This window comes from Sceloporus occidentalis, unplaced genomic scaffold, assembly GCF_023333645.1.
Source record: "Sceloporus occidentalis isolate IW3139 unplaced genomic scaffold, rSceOcc1.0.p SCAF_38, whole genome shotgun sequence".
Taxonomy (NCBI): Eukaryota; Metazoa; Chordata; class Lepidosauria; order Squamata; family Phrynosomatidae; genus Sceloporus; species Sceloporus occidentalis.
Window position 1 is genome coordinate 9395001 of NW_028317018.1, and position 15000 is coordinate 9410000.

At 41.1% G+C, this 15000-nt stretch overlaps 1 non-coding gene and 9 pseudogenes across 1 annotated transcript; 3 read left to right on the top strand and 7 right to left on the bottom strand.

Annotated features, from left to right (window-relative positions):
* Positions 1-47: 47 nt before the first annotated feature.
* On the bottom strand, positions 48-166 carry LOC149297551 (5S ribosomal RNA; annotated as a pseudogene).
* A 189-nt stretch (positions 167-355) lies between these two features.
* On the bottom strand, positions 356-474 carry LOC149297552 (5S ribosomal RNA; annotated as a pseudogene).
* A 607-nt stretch (positions 475-1081) lies between these two features.
* Positions 1082-1190, bottom strand: LOC149297553 (5S ribosomal RNA; annotated as a pseudogene).
* Positions 1191-1387: 197 nt separating this feature from the next.
* Positions 1388-1506, bottom strand: LOC149297554 (5S ribosomal RNA; annotated as a pseudogene).
* Positions 1507-1767: 261 nt separating this feature from the next.
* LOC149297555 (5S ribosomal RNA) lies at positions 1768-1886 on the bottom strand (annotated as a pseudogene).
* A 189-nt stretch (positions 1887-2075) lies between these two features.
* Positions 2076-2194, bottom strand: LOC149297556 (5S ribosomal RNA; annotated as a pseudogene).
* Positions 2195-2376: 182 nt separating this feature from the next.
* LOC149297557 (5S ribosomal RNA) lies at positions 2377-2495 on the bottom strand (annotated as a pseudogene).
* A 3193-nt stretch (positions 2496-5688) lies between these two features.
* On the top strand, positions 5689-5807 carry LOC149297558 (5S ribosomal RNA). Its single transcript, XR_016276730.1, has one exon. It is a non-coding gene; the product is annotated as a 5S ribosomal RNA (ribosomal RNA).
* A 188-nt stretch (positions 5808-5995) lies between these two features.
* LOC149297559 (5S ribosomal RNA) lies at positions 5996-6114 on the top strand (annotated as a pseudogene).
* Positions 6115-6311: 197 nt separating this feature from the next.
* LOC149297560 (5S ribosomal RNA) lies at positions 6312-6429 on the top strand (annotated as a pseudogene).
* The last annotated feature ends 8571 nt before the right edge of the window (positions 6430-15000 follow it).

Genomic DNA, 15000 nt, shown 5'->3' on the forward strand with positions numbered 1-15000 from the left:
AAGAAACACATGTCAAAAAGCTGTCCCCGGACTGTGAGAAAAGAAAAAGCCTAAAACACCTGGTATTCCCAGGCGGTCTCCCATCCCGGTACTAACCAAGCCCAACCCTGCTTAGCTTCCAAAATCAGACGAGGTAGGGCGCTTTCAGGGTGGTATAGCCGCAGGTGTGAGAACTGTTTATTTTACTTCTCTAATTCTGTTGCTGCTGCTGCTGCTTGTCAGACAGAAATAATTATAAGCCCTGGGACAGGACAGAGAAGGTGAGAAGGTGGGAAGGTTCAAATAAGGGTTTAAAGCTTTGATGATGAGCAAGAAACATGGCAAAAAGCTCTCCCTGGACTGTGAGAAAAGAAAAAGCCTACATACCCTGGAATTCCCAGCCGGTCTCCCACCCAGGTACTAACCAGGACAAACCCTGCTTAGCTTCCAAAATCAGATGAGATCAGGCGCTTTCAGGGTGGTATGGCTGTAGGCGTGAGAGCTTTTTATTTTACTTCTCTTATTCTGCTGCTGCTGCTGCTGCTGCTGCTGCTGCTGCTGCTGCTGCTGCTGCTGCTGCTGCTGCTGCTGCTGCTGCTGCTGCTGTTGCTGCTGTTGCTGCTGTTGCTGCTGCTGCTTGTCGTCAGACAGAAAGAATTTTAAGCCCTGGGCCAGGACAGAGAAGGTGAGAAGGTGAGAAGGTTCAAATAAGGGTTTAAAGCTTTGATGATGAGCAAGAAACACTTGGCAAAAAGCTCTCCCCGGACGTTGAGAAAAGAAAAAGCCTACAATTCCCAGGCGGTCTCCCACCCAGGTACTAACCAGGCCCAACCCAGCTTAGTTTCCTAGATCAGATGAGATCGGGCACTTTCAGGGTGGTATGGCCGCAGGCGTGGGAGCTGTTTATTTTACTTCTCTTATTCTGTTGCTGCTGCTGCTTCTTGTCGTCAGACAGAAAGAATTATAAGCCCTGGGACAGGACAGAGAAGGTGATCAGGTGAGAAGGTGAGAAGGTGAGAAGGTTCAAATAAGGGTTTAAAGCTTTGATGATGAGCAAGAAACACATGGCAAAAAGCTCTCCCTGGACTGTGAGAAAAGAAAAAGCCTACAACACCTGGTATTCCCAGATGGTCTCCCATCCAGGTACTAACCAGGCCCAAACCTGCTTAAATTCCGAGATCAGGCGCGTTCAGGGTGGTAAGGCTGCAGGCGTGAAAGCTTTTCATATTAATTCTCTTATTCTGTTGCTGCTGCTGCTGCTGCTTGTCGTCAGACAGAAAGAATTATAAGCCCTGGGACAGGACAGAGAAGGTGAGAAGGTGAGAAGGTTCAAATAAGGGTTTAAAGCTTTGATGATGAGCAAGAAAGACATGGCAAAAAGCTCTCCTCAGACTGGGAGAAAAGAAAAAGCCTACATCACCTGGTATTCCCAGGTGGTCTCCCATCCCTGTACTAACCAGGCCCAACCCTGCTTAGCTTCCTAAATCAGATGAGATTGGGCACTTTCAGGGAGATATGGCCGCAGGCAGGAAAATTGTTTATTTTGCTTCTCTTATTCTGCTGCTGCTGCTGCTTCTGCTGCTGCTTCTGCTGCTGCTTCTGCTGCTGCTGCCTCTGCTGCTGCTGCTTGTCGTCAGACAGAAAGAATTATAAGCCCTGGGACAGGACAGAGATGGTGAGAAGGTGAGAAGGTGAGAAGGTGAAAAGGTTCAAATAAGGGTTTAAAGCATTGATGATGAGCAAGAAACACATGGCAAAAAGCTCTCCCCGGACTGTGAGAAAAGAAAAGGCCTACAACACCTGGTATTCCCAGGCGGTCTCCCATCCAGGTACTAACCAAGCCCAACCCTGCTTAGCTTCCAAAATCAGACGAGGTAGGGCGCTTTCAGGGTGTTATAGCCGCAGGTGTGAGAGCTGTTTATTTTACTTCTCTAATTCTGTTGCTGCTGCTGCTGCTTGTCAGACAGAAAGAATTATAAGCCCTGGGACAGGACAGAGAAGGTGAGAAGGTGGGAAGGTTCAAATAAGGGTTTAAAGCTTTGATGATGAGCAAGAAACATGGCAAAAAGCTCTCCCTGGACTGTGAGAAAAGAAAAAGCCTACAACCCCTGGTATTCCCAGGAGGTTTCCCATCCAGGTACTAACCAGGCCCAACCCTGCTTAGCTTCCAAAATCAGATGAGATCAGGTGCTTTCAGGGTGGAACAGCCACAGCCGTGAGAGCTTTTTATTTTACTTCTCGTATTCTGTTGCTGCTGCTGCTTGTCGTCAGACAGAAAGAATTATAAGCCCTGGGACAGGAAAGAGAAGGTGAGAAGGTTCAAATAAGGGTTTAAAGCATTGATTACGAGCAAAAAAACATGGCAAAAAGCTCTCCCCGGACTGTGAGAAAAGAAAACGCCTACAACACTGGGTATTCCCAGGAAGTCTCCCATCCAGGTACTAACCAGGCCCAACCCTGCTTAGCTTCCAAGATCAGACGAGATCGGGCGCTTTCAGGGTGATATGGCCGCAGGCGTGAAAGCTTTTTATTTTACTTCTCTTATTCTGTTGCTGCTGCTCCTGCTGCTGCTGCTGCTCCTGCTGCTGCTGCTGCTTGTGCTGCTGCTGCTGCTGCTTCTGCTGCTGCTGCTTGTCATCAGACAGAAAGAATTACAAGCCCTGGGACTGGACAGAGAAGGTGAGAAGGTGAGAAGGTTCAAATAAGGGTTTAAAGCTTTGATGATGAGCAAGAAACACATGGCAAAAAGCTCTCCCCGGACTGTGAGAAAAGAAAAAGCCTACAACACCTGGTATCCCCAGGTGGTCTCCCATCTAGGTACTAACATAGGTTTAATTAATGGACAGTCCCAGAAAATATGAAGGAGGTTACCTGGGCCATTGCAGCCTCTCCAACATTTAAAACTTGTAGTCATCTTCATGCGAAAAAGTTTATCCGGGGTCAAATACCATCTGTAAATAATCTTAAAATGATTTTCAAAATGTTGTGCACATTGTGTTATGCCCCTCAGTCCCGAGAACATATCATTCCAGACAGCTAGATCGTATGTTTTACCTAATTCCTCTTCCCAGGACGATAAAAATTTAAGTTTTTCTGAAACCTTCGAGGAGAGGGAAGAGTAACACAGTGAGATAGTACCTTTCCGGTCCGGGGCATTAATATAAACTGTCTCTATATCATTCAAAGCTAAATGAGACTGATCCACATCAAAATCAGATATATTATATCGTTCTTGAAGAATTTGAATAATTAAGTCATAGTCACATTGTCTGTCAGCATCTAAAGTAAATTTTTTTTGTAATTTTGGAAATGATAGAGCCGAATTATTTGTAAAGAAATCGTTAATGGAAAAAACATGTTTGCTATTCCAGTAATCTATATCTAGGTCTGGAAGAACATATCTCAAGGAACTAAGTGACATCGCCCTGGACCAAGTAATAGAACCTGGTAATTTATTAAATAATCTATCCCAAGAGAGTATAGCCAATTTAGTTGAGGGGTACATTTTCGTAAACTTGGGACGATTAGAATGTGAAACCCATAAAACATCTTTAATACAAAAAGGTTTTAGTTTATTAATTTCCATAATAAGCCATCTAGGCCAATCCCTGTCCAAATTAAATTTGAAAGCACTAGAGGCATTCGAGGCATAATAATAATTCCTAAAATCTGGCACCCCCAATCCAAAATTGTCTCTAGAATTAGTCAAAGTGGTAAATTTGACTCTGCTAGGCTTCTTCCTCCAGAGAAACTTTATGAGCGCAGATCGCACCGAATCAAAAAAAGAAATTGGCACACTTAAAGGTATGGCTCTTAAAAAATACAAAATCTTGGGGAGAAAAACCATCTTAATGGAGTGTATTCTACCCAACCATGAAATCTCAAGATTGTCCCACCTCTCAAGATCCAGTTGCAAAGAGGGCCAAAAAGTCTTTAAATTGTAAGCATGCACATGTGTCACATTTTTACATAAATTAATGCCTAAATAGGAAATAAAGGTCTTCCTCCAGTCAAAGTCATATGATCTTTTAAGAGCAGTCAAATCATTCCTCTTTACATGGAATGGTAATGCCTGTGTTTTGGTATCATTAAGTTTATAAAAGGACACTTCACGAAATTCTCTAAGAAGAGAAAATAAATGACCCATAGAAGTAGCTGGATCACTTAACGTAAGAATTACATCGTCTGCAAATAAACCCAATTTGTGAGTATCTCCATCTATTGTAACACCCTGAATATTACCATCAACTCTTATTGCCTCAGCCAAAGGTTCAATAACTAAAGCAAAAAGTAAAGGTGACAAAGGGCAACCCTGCCTAGTCCCATTGGATAAAGAGAATGAGTCGGACAAAACTCCAGAGGCCAGCACTTTTGCAGTAGGCTTCTGATACAAAGCAAAAATAGCTTTTCTCAAAGCAACTGGGAACCCAAACCGAATCAAAACATCTTCCAAATATCCCCAATGGACCCTATCAAATGCCTTTTCAGCATCGAGTGATAAAAATAAAGAGGGGTGTTTAGATTTTTGAATATATGAGATCAAGTTAATAAAACGTCTCGTATTGTCTGTTGCTTGACGTCTGGGTCAAATCTTTGTCCCTTAGATTCGTGATATCTTGGCGAAAATATTTGTAAAAAATCCTTTCCTTCTTCCGGTGATGTTATAACATAGTTCTGACCATCATGCCTCAATAAAACTTTAACAGGGAATCCACATCTGTATCGAATATTCAGAGCTTGTAATTCCCTTGTAAGAAATTGAAAATCTTTTCTTCGTGACATAGTGGAAGCAGAAAAATCCTGAAAAAATTGGAGGTTTGTATACTCCTCACAGAGATTAGCACCCTTTCTCACAGCAGTCAGGAACTCATCCTTAACATGGAAGAAATGTAATCGTGCTATAGTGTCCCTTGCAGCCTCCTTAGGAGCTCGGTTGGACTTCGGCAGCCTATGGCATCGGTCAATCAAAATCTCTGGTTCAGCACGATTTTTCAGAACCGAGCCAATCATTCTTTTAACATATGCGCCTAGATCTTGATTTTGTATGGATTCAGGTATATTACTACGATCTTCCAAATCAGCAATTTTTAGTTTACTTAGCTCGAGTTGGTGTTCAAGCAGAGCCACACGCTTTTCTAACTCTAGATGTGAATTCTTCTGCAGACCAAGAGCCTGTTCAGTACGATCCACTCGAATGTCCAGTTCGTTTATATCCTTCTTAATAACGGAAATCTCTTTCATCAAATCATCACGAATCCCATTCCTGAGATCCGTAAGCAGCTTAATTAATCGAGGTTCCGAAACAGTCATACCTGATCTCTCCAACTCCTCACCCATCTTAGGCTGTTTCTTACGTGGGGATTCAGTTTCTTCAATCACAAGCTTTTCCACAGGTTTCGAGGCACCCGAAGTTTTGGTTGAAAACTTCTGCTTTTGCATCTTCCAATCAGTCCAGTAGTGGTTCGATTCTGGAATGGGTCCACAAATGAATGCTGATTTTTTAATGAAAAAAGCCCAAATCCTCACAGAGCTCTCACACTATGCTGCCATCTCAGTCGATGGTCAAGCCACGCCCCCCGCTTATAATTCTTTCTGTCTGATGACAAGCAGCAGCAGCAGCAGCAGCAGCAGCAGCAACAGCAGCAGCAGCAGCAGCAACAGCAGCAACAGCAGCAACAGAATAAGAGAAGTAAAATAAAAAACTCTCACGCCTGCGGCCCTACCACCCTGAAAGTGCCCGATCTCATCTGATCTCGGAAGCTAAGCAAGGTTGGGCTTGGTTAGTACCTGGGTGGGAGACCACCTGGGAATACCAGGTGTTGTAGGTTTTTTCTTTTCTCACAGTCCGGGGAGAGCTTTTTGCCATGTGTTTCTTGCTCATCATCAAAGCTTTAAACCCTTATTTGAACCTTCTCACCTTCTCACCTTCTCTGTCCTGTCCCAGGGCTTATAATTCTTTCTGTCTGACGACAAGCAGCAGCAACAGAAAAAGAGAAGTATAATAAAAAGCTCCCACACCTGCAGCCATACCATCGTGAAAGCGCCTGATCTCGTCTGATCTCAGAATCTAAGCAGGGTCGGGCCTGGTTAGTACATGGATGGGAGACTGCCTGGGAATACCAGGTGTTGTAGGCTTTTTCTTTTCTCACAGTCCGGGGAGAGCTTTTTGCCATGTTTCTTGCTCATCATCATAGCTTTAAACCCTTATTTTTACCTTCTCACCTTCTCACCTTCTCACCTTCTCTGTCCTGTCCCAGGGCTTATAATTCTTTCTGTCTGACGACAAGCAGCAGCAGCAACAGAATAAGAGAAGTAAAATAAAAAGCTCTCACGCCTGCAGCCTACCACCCTGAAAGCGCCCAATCTTGTCTGATCTTGGAAGCTAAGCACGGTTGGGCCTGGTTAGTACCTGGATGGGAGACCACCTGGGAATACCAGGTGTTGTAGGCTTTTTCTTTTCTCACAGTCCGGGGAGAGCTTTTTGCCATGTGTTTCTTGCTCATCATCAAAACTTTAAACTATTATTTGAACCTTCTCACCTTCTCACCTTCTCACCTTCTCTGTCCTGTCCCAGGGCTTATAATTCTTTCTGTCTGACGACAAGCAGCAGCAGCAGCAACAGAATAAGAGAAGTAAAATAAAAAGCTCCCACACCTGCAGCCTTACCACCCTGAAAGCGTCAGGCCTGGTTAGTACCTGGATGGGAGACCGCCTGGGAATACCAGGTGTTGTAGGCTTTTTCTTTTCTCACAGTCCGGGGAGAGCTTTTTGCCATGTTTTGATGATGAGCAAGAAACACATGGCAAAAAGCTCTCCCCGGACTGTGAGAAAAGAAAAAGCCTATGTTGTGGAAATCAAACGTTGTGCTGACCACCAGACTTCTTTGAATGCATAAATGTTTATTCCGGATACAAGCAGCTGCAGGGAGATCTGCACAAAAGCAGGCAAATCTAACAGCTTTACATTTTCACACACTATATATACATTGAAAACAAAAGAAATAAGTAAACTCCTACAAAAGGGCTGGCACACTTGTAATATCTCTGGGTTTACCATAAAAGGCAAAAGCCTAACCTACATAGCATTAATATGTATGATATGGGTGGGGTTTCAGTTAATTAAAGCAGACATCTTGTGCCCGGAAGTTGACCCTGAGCCTACACTTATGGTCCAGTTTCTCACCAGCTGTGTAATTTGACCTATGCCCTCAACCATAAATATCCTGTTCCTAAACAGAACAATACTACCTCCCAGTGCATCAGACTCTTATCACCAAATAGCAGAAACAGTTAACCTCTTCCTACCCACTCTCCACATCCTAAGATTCCACAGTCCCCCCTTTCATGCTTTAAAGATTCCATGAAGCATGACTCTTAGGCATTCACCCATTGTGTTTAATACATTTGTGGGCAGCCAAATCTTGGTCACCGTCATACACAGATAATAAACGTGTAAATTCTTGGTTTGTAATTTCTTGAGTATTCTTGGTTTTGATATTAGAATCTCCATTAGCACTAGGGGGACATTCATGAATGGTCTTATCAATTAGAACAGGATAATGGGCAATAGACGAGGTAGCAGAATTCCAACATTTAAGGAGTAAAAGTTTCAACACTGTTATGGAGGCAAATATGGTTGTGAGGAACAAAGCCCCTATAATCAAACCATAGAAAATTTTTGATCCTAACGCCCCAAACCAACTACTTATTCCCCAATCCCCAGAAGAAATTTTCAGGGAACTTTGCATTTCAAGTACTTCTTTCCTAATCTCACTAACCGCTAGAGTAACATTTTTAGAGACATCTGGAACATAAGTGCAACATTCAGAGCCCACTTATGAGCATACGCCCCCTTTAATTGCTAAAATAAAATCAAGAGCCATACGGTTCTGTAAGGCAACTAATCGTAGGGCTTGCATTTCTGCTGTAATGCTTGTGAGAGCGTTTTCTGTTTGATTGGCCACAGTTTCTAACATGATGGTTAAAGCTCTAATTCTTCCCCAGTTATCATAGACACCAGTGGAAGGAATTATTATATTTATAAAATTGTCCTAGCTACCCATAATCTCTGAGAAGGTGGGTGGATTTTTATGGTGCCTTTTAGATCTATGAAGCCCAAATGTGACTGTTGGTCTTTCTTTAGTATGTCTTATTGCAGGGAGTATGTAGGCCAAATAACATGATCCTTGCCAATTCTCAGGTAATCTAGGATACGCATAATTCCCACACACCCAATAAGACCCATTTAATGTCACATATATATGTGCTTTATTACAACTTACCCATACCCAAACATCTTCTTCCCATGTAATGTTAACTAGATGTACAATGACACCTGATTCCTGCATAGCAGGGGGACTTGAACAATTACATGTAAGAGTCTTATGACACTTACTAGTTCCTACAAAAATACCTCCCTCAACATTTGTTCGTTCTAAACATAAACCCCCAATGGTCTGAATGACTGTTATTCTTGGTGCATTTGCTTCAAGTCTCTTTGAAGAATTATAGGGCCGAACATATCCTGTCCATGCACTCAGTTTAGTTTTATGACATCCAAGACCTATTAGGGAGGATAAAGAGTTTTAGGGGGACCTGGGAGTTGAACTTGAGTCTTATTTCTAAATTGTACCATTTCATTAATACAATACTCAGTACTATTGAATGGGTAGGGTATAAAAGGAACACCTGTGTCTGAACTATGAGGCATGTGAATACAAACATAACATGGAGAATCTTGTACATTCTCAACATAACTGTTAGTAAGAGCTATATAAGAGTTCTGTTCATAACATTGCAATAGAGTAATAAAAGATAGAAATACAAAAAGAGAAAACATTTGTATAATTTTTTTTATTTTTTTTTAAATACTTATTAATTATACTATCTAAATCTAAATAAACAACATAACACAGAACAAACAAAAATTAAGCTATACGTATTTGATATATAAAATTAATACGAAACTATCAGTCTTTTAAGTCTTTTGGAGGGGAAGCAAGCTTGCAATGGGAGATATGGATCCAGGAAACAAGTTCAGAAATTTTTACTGCAGTCTGTGTGGTAAGTAAAACTTGGTAGGGTCCTTTCCACCGTGGTTGGAGAGCGTTCTTTCTTTGAAAATTTTTAACCAGGACCCAGTCTCCAGGTTCTATATGGTGCAGTTTTTCTTCAGATGGTGTTGGCTGTACAGCTTTGACCTGTGAGTGATGAGACTGCAATGTTTTCATTAGTGACATGCAATATTTTTGTACAGTTTCATCTGCTAAAACCTGGTCTTTAATTAAGAGTTCTTTGTTTATCCCCATGCTCATTGGTCTCCCCATTATAATTTCACAAGGTGAAAGCTTGTGTTTCCTAGCTGGAGTTGCTCTCATAGACATCAGAGCTAGAGGAAGAGCATCTGGCCATTTTAATCCTGTTTGAGCTATAATTTTTCCAAGCTTAGTTTTAAGAATTCCATTGGCTCTTTCCACAGCACCTCCTGATTGTGGGTGATGGGAACAATGTAGGTGATATGTTATCCCCAATGCTTTCGTAACTTCCTGGACAATCTGTCCTGTAAAGTGAGTACCTCTATCACTATTAATAGAATGAGGTAAACCATATCGAGGAAAACATTCCTGTAGTAATTTTTTTGCTACTGTGCGAGCATCTGCATGCGCACATGGGTATCCTTCAATCCAGCCGGAGAAGGTACAAAGAATTACCAATACATATCTGTATTGTAAACATTTAGGTAATTCTATAAAATCCATTTGTAAATTAACAAATGGTCCCCATGGTGGTGGGTGATGACCTGTCCTTGTCTGTTTCACTTTCTTTCCTACATTGAATTGCTGACATATTAAACAGGTGGAGCAGTAATGTTGTGCTATAGTACTTACACCTGGAGCATACCATTGTTTGGTAATCAAATCAATTATCCCCCCTTTGTTCACATGTGCCACTCCATGATACATGCGAACAAAATAAGGTAACAATGCAGAAGGAAGAACTGGTAAGACATTAGGGCCATACCACATGCCTGAGGAATCTGAGGTGCATCCCTCATTAGACCAAGAGGTATGTTCCTCTGGTGGGGCAGCTTTATAGAACGACAGAAGGTCTATAGGAGGTACAATATCCTCCTGAATTTGAGCTTGCAGCACTTGTATAGTGGGAACAGTAAAGGTGGCTGCTTTCTTTGCAGTAGTATCTGCAAAAGAATTACCTTTAGAAACATAGTCTGTGCCTTTTGTGTGAGCAGAACATTTAATTATAGCTACTTCTTTGGGAAGCATTAGGGCTTGTAACAATTCATGCACATACTTGGCATTTAGAATAGGGGTACCTGCTGCTGTGAGGAAACCTCTAATTTTCCATAGCCCTCCAAAATCATGTACGACCCCAAAAGCATACCTGGAATCTGTATAAATATTGGCCGTTACACCTGCTGCTATAATACACGCTCGTGTTAGTGCAATTAATTCAGTTACCTGTGCTGAATGTACATGGGGAAGTGAAGAAGCTTCCACTATATCAGTAAGGGTAACTACTGAATAGCCTGCACAAAGGTTACCTTTGTCATCTCGAGAACATGAGCCATCTACAAATATTTCAAAGTGGGGATTTAGAAGTGGAGTATCATATAAGAATGGTCGAAGTGTGATTTCTTGTTGTATCACTGCTTCACACTCATGTTCCTCACCTTCCGACAGATATGGAAGGAGTGAAGCTGGATTGAGAGGTGGACAACGCTTAATGATAACATTAGGAGAAGAGGTCAAAATAATTTCATATTTTGTCATTCTGGCATTAGAAATTTGAGTAGCTCCCTTTAGAAGGAGCGTAGACACAGCATGAGGCACAAACACATTTAGTGTACTACCTAGACACATAGATTGAGCATGATCTACCATAAAGGCTGTGGCAGCTACCGCTCGTAGGCAACTAGGGAAACTTTGAGCCACTGAATCAAGGGCAGTACTGAAATAAGCAACTGGGCGTTTAGAAGTGCCATGATCTTGTGTAAGAACTCCTGTGGCAAATCCTCCTTTCTCATGACAATACAAAGTAAACGGTTCATTAAAGTTAGGTAAACCAAGGGTAGGAGCCTGTATTAGTGCCTGTTTTAATTGCGTAAAAGAGATCTCACAATCTGATGACCAAGGAATGGGTTCAGAAACACCCTTTCTTGTGAGGGCTACAAGAAGTGCAGCTATTAATGCAAAATCTAAAATCCATTGTCGACAGTATCCAGCCATACCAAGAAATGCACGGACTCCAGAGACAGTAGTGGGTCTTTTAGCTTCGAGTATAGGCTGAATTCTATCAGATGTTAAAGACCGCTGTCCATGTGACAACTGATGCCCCAAATATGTTACAGTTTCAGAACAAAAATGTAACTTTGATTTGTTAACCTTATGTCCTTTTTGATATAAGGACTGTAAAACAGTGACAGTATCAGTGCAACAAGCATCTTTTGAAGAAGAGGCTATTAGCAACTCATCTATGTATTGAATTAAAACTGATCCACCATTTAACTTTAAATCAGAAAGATCTTTTTTCAAAATTTGGGAAAACAAAGTTGGGCTTTCAGTATATCCTTGTGGTATGCGAGTCCAAGTGTATTGTTGTCCATTATAAGTGAATGCAAACAAATACTGGCTGTTTTTATGTAAAGGAATACTAAAAAATGCAGAACTTAAATCTATCACTGAGAAGTGAGTAGATTCTGGGGGCAAAGAAGAAAGGATTGTAATAGGATTTGGAACCACTGGAAAACAAGGTATCACAATTGAATTAATGGCTCTTAAATCTTGCACGAATCTGTATTTTACCGGGCCTATTACAGAATGCTTTTTAATTGGTAAAATTGGTGTATTACAAGGACTTCTGGTAGGAATTATGATACCCTGTTTGAGCAAACTATCTATCACAGGGGCAATGCCTTTCTCTGCCTCTTTATTTAAAGGATATTGTGCTTTTCGAGGCAGAATAGCGTTAGGCTTCAAAGTAAGTTGTACTGGTTCTGCTGACAAAATTAAACCTGGTTCTGTAGAGTCTCCTGCCCATAATGAGTTAGGGAGTGTTTGCAAGATATTCTGAAATTCCTGAGAAAGATATGCTTGTACTTGATTATTCAATCCTGCTTCCTCTTTATCTAAAACTCTTTCTGCCAGGTTCAAATTATGTGCAGGGACCTCCAGAAAGACTCCTTGTGGAGTGCAGTACAATGTACAACCTAATTTACACAAAAGGTCTTTTCCTAGTAGGTTAACAGGACAAGTAGGACTTAGGAGAAAAGCATGCCGTTCTGTAAGAGGACCTAGAGAAATGGTCTGTGGTTCTGACACTGGGTGAGGTATAATATTATTGCCTACACCTCTCACTCCCACAGGGGCTTCATTACTTTTCTGAATATGTTTAGAATCTGCAACAGAAATACATGATCTGCTAGCACCAGTATCTATCAAAAATTGTGTGGTTCTACCATTTACCTTACAAGTTATCCAGGGTCCTTGTGAATCAGTTGGTAGTATTGGGGCACAAACTATGGATTCCTCACTGTCCTATTGGGAATTGTAATGATTTGGATTGTATGTCTGGATATTTGAGTTAGGGGATGTGTATGCATTTTTATCTTGTTCCCCTGAGTATTCCAGTGAGAGACCATTTCTTAGACCCTGTTTCCTGTTACCATTGTTGAAACGTGGACACTCTCTTTTATAATGTCCACTTCTCCCACATTTAAAACAAACATCTGTCTGATTTCTTTGTCCTCTTTGTGTATTATATGATTGTTGGAACCGTGTTCCATTTCCTGCTTTGTTAGTGGAGAAAAATACAGTTTGTGCTGCCATTAAGTTGTCTATCTGACTACTCTTTTTCCCTTCTTTTTGTCTAGAATAATGTTCTGCTATGGGAATTAATTCAGAAATAAGTTTAGTTTCCCATCCAATAGCTATAAGTTTGAGAGCATTACTTACATCTGGTATAAGACCATTTACAAATGCTTGAGAAAGTGCTGGCCCTCCCACTCTTATTGGATCATCATCCTCCCTTTGCCCTCTTATTCCACTATATTGTTTAAAAATTACCTTTAACCGCTCTGCATATTCAGCAGGGGATTCATTTTTATTTTGTCTGGTTGAATGTATTTTTGTCCAGTCTGTTTTCGGACGGAATTCTTCTTCAACTGCTCTAGCTATTAGTTCATAAAATTCTTGTCTCACTGGTTGATCTCTGTCTATCTCATTATTATTCCAATGATTCCTTTCATTTTGTTTATTCCACCTTTCTATAAACCTAGTCCTTTCGGTGGACGTCATTACTATCTGCATTATTTGTAAGAGATCACTTTTAGTGGGGTTGTATGCAATGCAAGTGGAATTAAACTGATCTATAAATTTACTAGGGTTCTCAGAAACACTGGGAAAACTATTTTTTAGTGCCATCAGCTCTGAGGGAGACCAGAGAGCATGCACATGTCGAATTAAATCATCCTCTCCTAAAACCTCTCGGAGGGGCATTTCTAAAACTTCACCTGTCACTTTACTCCTAGTGCGATGACAAATTGGAGTCTGACTCCCTTTGTTGACCCTTCTTGGGAATTTATTTTAGAAGCTGAAGGTTCATATGGGGGAGGTTTCTGAGAGTTTTGTGTTTTCTTTTTAGTATGTGTAACCTTCATTAAATTTTGTTCTTCTAAAAAATCTATATCCTCTTGTTGAGGTGCACTAGACAATGTGGGGTAAAGGTTACTTTGAGAAGATTTAATTTGTTCAATCTCCTCCTCTAATTTCTTTGTGGTTTCCTTCCAAGAGGAGATAATTGATTCTCTCCTACGTTTTTCACTCTCGTCATTCCACAATAAATATTGGTCCCACTGATGTGCTGAGACCTTAGTTTTTGTTTTTACAAAAAAATTACGCAAATAAGTTAACTTATTTAAATCAAAGGTACCTTCTAGAGGGAATTGCAATTTGCCATTATCCGCAGTATTCCTATTCCACTCATAAATAAATATACATGTGTCACATGAATAATTGTTAAACATATACCATGCCGGGGTACCCTTTTCCGGCACCACTATTTCCTTGGAACTTTTTATACCCATTCTTCACAAACATACACCGAGGACTTATTTTCCTGGACCAGAAACAATTTAGACGCAATTATCTACTTGCGCTTGCTCTGAGTCCACTACATCAACGTCACCACGGCCAGTCTCCTCCCTTAAAGGTATTTATATTAATACCCGGGACCTTCTATCAAATATAATCTGACCGTCCTTCAACCGTCCTCAGGGGTCTCATGTGTACCACTTCATTCAGCCCTCAATTTAACACGCAACTGGGTTTTCCTCAGACCACCCTTGCAATCAAGATACCCTGGTCAACACCCGAAAGGCTAGCAGGGGTCTTGGGGCGGCTGCAGTCTGATTATTACCCAGTCACTTGGGTCTCAGTCACACAGCACTCACACAAGTTCCAATATCCCTGACCTAGGTCACCTTATACAATCTTAATATTAACGTTTATACATTCAAAGTAAAAAGATCCCGTCACCAGGAATATCTTACCCTCCAAGGGAACAATACCACTCGCAGGAGACACAAACAATAGACATTTCAAAAGGTGTCTTACCTCTTAATAGCGCGCTGGGTTTGTGTGTCCTGGAGAGAGTCCCAAGGAAAGGTTCGATCAGGTTTCCTGGATGTTGGGATCCTGCCGACTACGCCAAAAACTGTTGTGGAAATCAAACGTTGTGCTGACCACCAGACTTCTTTGAATGCATAAAAGTTTATTCCGGATACAAGCAGCTGCAGGGAGATCTGCACAAAAGCAGGCAAATCTAACAGCTTTACATTTTCACACACTATATATACATTGCAAACAAAAGAAATAAGTAAACTCCTACAAAAGGGCTGGCACACTTGTAATATCTCTGGGTTTACCATAAAAGGCAAAAGCCTAACCTACATATCATTAATATGTATGATATGGGTGGGGTTTCAGTTAATTAAAGCAGACATCCT